The sequence below is a fragment of the Lolium rigidum genome, chromosome 3, assembly GCF_022539505.1.
Source record: "Lolium rigidum isolate FL_2022 chromosome 3, APGP_CSIRO_Lrig_0.1, whole genome shotgun sequence".
Classification (NCBI taxonomy): domain Eukaryota; kingdom Viridiplantae; phylum Streptophyta; class Magnoliopsida; order Poales; family Poaceae; genus Lolium; species Lolium rigidum.
The window spans coordinates 410,431,321-410,436,979 of NC_061510.1; positions in this window are offsets into that span (position 1 = coordinate 410,431,321).

Genomic DNA, 5,659 nt, shown 5'->3' on the forward strand with positions numbered 1-5,659 from the left:
CAGAGGTGGGCCGCGATCAAGACGGAGTTGAAGATATACATATAGAAGGGATATGTGAATCGGCCTTGTGTATCAAGTTTGGGCTAGTTAGCCCATGTACCTTAATATAGTAGGCTACGTAGAAGTTAGAGTTTATCTCGTGCACGGTTTGGTGCACGCCCACATTAGAAAGTCCCCGGGACTATAAATATGTACCTAGGGTTTTTGGAATAAACAACAACCAACGTTCAACACAAACCAATCTCGGCGCATCGCCAACCCCTTCGTCTCAAGGGTTTCTCCGGTAAGCACCATGCTGCCTAGATCGCATCTTGCGATCTAGGCAGCACGAGCCTGCCCACGTTGTTCATGCGTTGCTCGTACTGAAGCCTTTTTGATGGCGAGCAACGTAGTTATCGTAGATGCGTTAGGGTTAGCATTGTTCTTAGTATCATATGCTGTCGTAGTGCAACCCTTGCGCATCTAGCTGTCCTTGTACCTCATCATGGGTGCAGGGGCGGCACTCCGCTTGATCGTTATTTAGTAGATCTGATCCGTTACGATCGCTCCTTGATTTATCAGGGATTAGTTTAATATCTGCAATAGTTAGGCCTTACAAAGGGTTGGAGGATCCAGCGGCGTGTAGGGTGTAGTTTGCTGGCCCTAGACAGGATGTTCCGAGGATCAACCTCGTGTTGGTTTTTAGGCCTTGTCTAGGGCTGGCTTACGGTCACCGTGCGCGAGCGCGAGGCCCAATCGTGAGTAGGATGATCCGATTATGCGGTGAAAACCCTAGATCGTCGTGGATCTCATATGTTTTATCTTGATCAAGCAGGACCACCATATATTCGGCCACCTTGGATGAATCATGGGTGGATCGGCTCCATGAGCCGATTCACAGGATAACCTGAGAGCCGATCGAGGCTCGTATTTAACGTGTACGTGTGTGCCCCGCAGAAACTAAGCGAGGCATCATCCACACCTTCCCGACCGGGTATAGGTCAGGTGGCACGCCCTTGCAATTTGCATCGGCGCGCGACCAGGAGGCTTTGCGGGCCGTCGCTCTGAGGGACTGGGGCCAGCCGCAGCCCTAGTTGTTCCCGGCTCTACGGTGTTGGCCAGTCACTGCCCGCCGGTGGGTTTCTGACGCCAACACATTCTGGCATGCTCGGTGGGACCATCTTCAACATCCACGACATCCACCACATCGCCATCTACATCCGAGATGGCGGAAGAGACTCCGGTCACTTACGAGGACCTCACTGGCGAGCTCAAGAAGAAGTATGACGAGGTCAAAGCCGTCCTCGAAGCCGACCTCATCGGCTCTTTCCACAGGACCCGCTCCCATGGCATCAGATGGAAGGGGTTCTCACCTGAAGGCGCCCTTGATGGAGTGGATCTATCCACCCCGTCAGAAGAACGCACCAGGTCGCTGCGTCGGAGGTCAACTTCATGGTGGCTCATTCGCTGCACCGCCACTCGAGAGCCCGGTGAACACGTTGGAGCGCGTCGCTCTTCGCGTGATCCAGGAAATCATGAGCCATCAGCACTCTCCGTCAGGACCAGCCCTAGGGACTCACCAAGGAGAATTGCTACTCCAGTCCCGTCCGCCGCTGCCGTTCGCGTTGGCAGTGCCCGAGGCGCCGAACTCATCGGCCTACGTCGTCTACAAGATTGGTGGTGACCCCAGTGACTACCAATTCCTACATGACGCGCCCAAGGAGATCCCGCACGGATACGCATGCGCATACGTGCCGACCGCAAGCACTCGGGCACCCTCGAACCAGGTTGCAACAGCGGGGACTTCGGAACAACAGGAGGAACGTCGGAGGCGGACCACGAGAAGCAAACGTGGCTAGCTAAATACGCCACCCCGACAAAACTCCGAGCCCAGCTCCTGCAGCTTGGCTCGGAACCGGAAAAACAAGCATGGCTGGTAAAGTACGCCACTCCAGCGAATCTTCAGGGTTCGGCACCTGCAGCCATCACCGCGGATCAGATTTGTACGATCCTGAAAGATCAGTTCGGCATGATGCCGAAGAGGAAGACGATCGGCTATACCAAGCCGTACCCCAACGAGTACGAATTGATCCCGCTACCACCCAAATATCGGCTCCCGGACTTCACAAAGTTCAGCGGATCAGATGGTTCCAGCTCCATCGAACATGTGAGCCGATATTTGGCGCAGCTGGGCATGATCTCAGCGTCAGACGAGCTGCGCGTGAGGTACTTCTCACAGTCCCTCACAGGATCGGCTTTCGGTTGGTACACGTCGCTGCCACCGAACTCGGTCCAGACTTGGAAGCAGCTGGAAGAACGGTTCCATGAGCAATATCACTCAGAGGCTTCCGAGGCTGGCATTGCCGATTTGGCACAAGTACGACAGAAGCGCGGGGAAACAGTGTCGGAATACATCCAGCGCTTCAGGACCGTTAGGAACCGATGCTATTCGGTTCACGTAAGCGAAAAAAAGCGATCGAGTTGGCGGTGGTGGGTCTGGCATCATCGATCAAGGACGTGGCCGCCCAAGCGGACTACCCTTCATTAGCACACATGGTGCAGAAGCTGTCAGCGTATGAACAGCGCCACCCAGATGTCTACCAGGACAAATTCAAGCGCGTGGTTACCATGGTTGACGCGGGCGAAGATGAAGGCGCTATGGGAGACCAAGAAATAGCAGTGGCTGAGTGGACTCGGGGAGGAACCCCGTGTCCCGCAAATGGGTAAAGCCACCAGGGCCGCCTGTGGGATTTGATTTTGACGTGACCAAGACGGAGCAAATCTTCGACCTCCTGCTCAAGGAGAAACAGCTTGACGATCCCCGAAGGTCTCAAGTTCCCCACGGCGCAAGAGCTGAACGGAAAGCCATACTGCAAATGGCACAACTCGCTCTCCCATGCCACCAACGACTGCAGGGTGTGGCGTCAGCACATCCAAGCGGCGATAGAGAAGGGGCGTCTAATTTTCAACCAATACGCTATGAAGGTCGACACCCAACCCTTCCCCGCCGTTAACATGGTGGAAGTCACCTTCCCCGAGGGTTGCCGCGACAGGTCCCTCGTTCAGCATCAACATGGTAGGACCCGGGAACCACTGCGGCAAAGATGGAGATGAGAGCAGCTGCTCTCGGAGCAAGGACACGAGAGGGGCCGCTCCATGCGATCGGCTCCGTCAAGATGGCAAGCGCTACGTCACGGAGGGGGAAGTGAAGAACATAAGATATCAACGACCCCTCTCCGATCACCTCCTCAACAAGTATGTGAGTCGATACGACCAACGCCGGCGACATGGCGACGATGATGAGAGAGATCGTCTGGCTAGAGGAGCCAGAAGATATCGTCGGCACGATCACAATGAGGAGGAGCACGAGCGCCGTGCCACGGAAAAGCCAAGGGAGCAAGATGACAACGCCAGGCACTGGGACTGCCCCTTCTTCAGACACTGCTGGGATTCAGGAATGAGCCGATTGCCAACAATCGGCAACTGCCCAGAATGCAACCGGAAAAAGAAAGAGGCAGCCAACGTGTCTGTGTTCGAGCGCCTAGGGCCTCTCCCACCACAAAACAGACGTGCTGAGATCCCTCGGTTGGAAGATCTCGAGGATTCGGAAGACGAGGGGGAAGACGAAGAAGACAGTACCACCGTCCAAGGTGGTGCCCCGATGGTCTCAGCCATTCACAAAAGCGCAGGGTTCAGCGATTGCGCGGTCCGGAGGAAGCCGAAAGGTTATACTTGCATACGCCGAGGAAGGCACGACCTGATTTGGCTGCGAAAGTCCGGAGGACCCTGGATGAAGAGGGACCGCCGCAAAGAAAAGAGTGGCGCCCCAAGCAAAGGAAAGCCGATGATGAAACATCGGCCGGCACAAACGTGGTGCTAGTTCGTCCGGCGAAGTGTAGGGCTCCACGATTACACGATGCACTCGAGGTGGACGACAACAAACGCACCAACGTGATAAAGTCAGAGATTGGGCTGGTTTTGTCTACCGGCCTGGGCGAGTAGCAAAACTACGTCAATAAGCAACGTGGCAAGGCTGATCCTTGCGATCGGCCCTCCGAAACTGTGGAGGAATATTACAAAACCTTCACCGAGCAAGCAACGTGGAGGCCGATTCCAGCGATCGGCCAAAATTATCCTCACCATCCATTCTGCCTGGGATCAATGTTTGACCCAACAGGGATCGCCTGACGAGCCGATACCATCAATTCTCTTGACAGAATCGGCTCGGGGGGGCACCTAGATGGATAATACTAAGTATGGGGGCCGATACACAAATCGGCCTAAAATTTTTAAACATTTTACAGCCGATGCAAGGGCATCGACTTTAGAATTGAGAAGTAGCCGATGCGCGGCCATCGACTCCAGAGGAATAACTGTCAATGGAGTAATTTAAGGGCCCGGATCCTCTCTTCAAGAGCAGTCTGGACGTGCAGATCAGGTCGAGGATGGATTGCATTAGATCCGCCAAAGGAAAGGAGCCGATCTGACCAGCAGGGCGCTAGGAGCGGACTGAAGAAGCTCGGGGGGCAGCCCACCTTGAAGGCTCTCTGAAAGCCGATTTATGTGCAAATCGGCTGGCTCTGCATGATCAAGCCCGAGCTAATTCAGCTAAGTTACGCGTCCTCGTTTCTGTTTTTGCCTTGGTCAAGACTCGGGGGGCAGCAGGCCTGGTGGATGTTCTATGTTGCTCTGTTTAAAGAGCCGATTGGGATACCATCGGCTGATCCTTCGTTGCAACCTTCTTCACAAATGATGAGTATTGAAGAGGATTATTGGGTTTGGTTAGAAAAGTTCAAAGGTTTTCCTGAAGATCCTGCATTTTCTGCCAGATTTAGAAAATCATCAGGTGAAGAAGGGAAGGGCGAATTTTAGAGGACCGATGCGGTGCTATCGGCTCATTACGCATTGGCAAAGGGGACGAATCGGCAAGGTCAGTAGAAGAGGGAATTGGCTCAATTAAATTCAAAGGAAATCGGCAAAATCAAATTGAGGAAAAGTTCTTCATTAATAGGCGAGATTTCTTACATAAAGAGCCAATTACTCTCAAAAGGAAATACTAGGGGATACATTGCCCCATCTACTACTACTGGCCCTATTCTAGAAGTCCTATCTACGGGCCACCACTGCCCTCATCGTCGCCGTAGTCGCTTCCGTCGGCGCTGCTCCCGGCGGGTTCATCGTCGCTCCAATGGCCACCGACCGGGCCCTCGTTGTCTTCATCTTCTTCGTCAGCGTCGTCTTCGTCACTGTCGAAGTCGCTCAGGTTGCCCGGCCAAGAGCAGAACCGCTTGGCCGGTGGCTCGTCGGAGGAGCTGTCGTCGTCGTCCTCTTCCTCTTCCTCCTCCTCCACCCCCTCGGAGGATGTGAAGTCATCCCAGGAGAAGCGATCGTCATCGCTCTCCTCCTCCGGTTCCCCGTTGGCGAGAAAGCGGAGGTCGCTTTCCCCGTCCGTCGAAGACTGGTCGTCCTCGGACCAGATGGAGAAGTCATGGTCTGACTCCTCCCCGGCCGCAATGGCGCGGCGGATGTTGGCCGCGTGGACTTCTGCCGAGTTGTACTCCGGCGTCGGCTCGCGGGATGTGGAGGACTGGCTGGAAAGATCCGATGGAGCAGAGGAAGAAGAAGACATTTTGATGCAGGAGGGTTTTTTGGGATGCTAATGCGAAGGAGATGCAGAGGA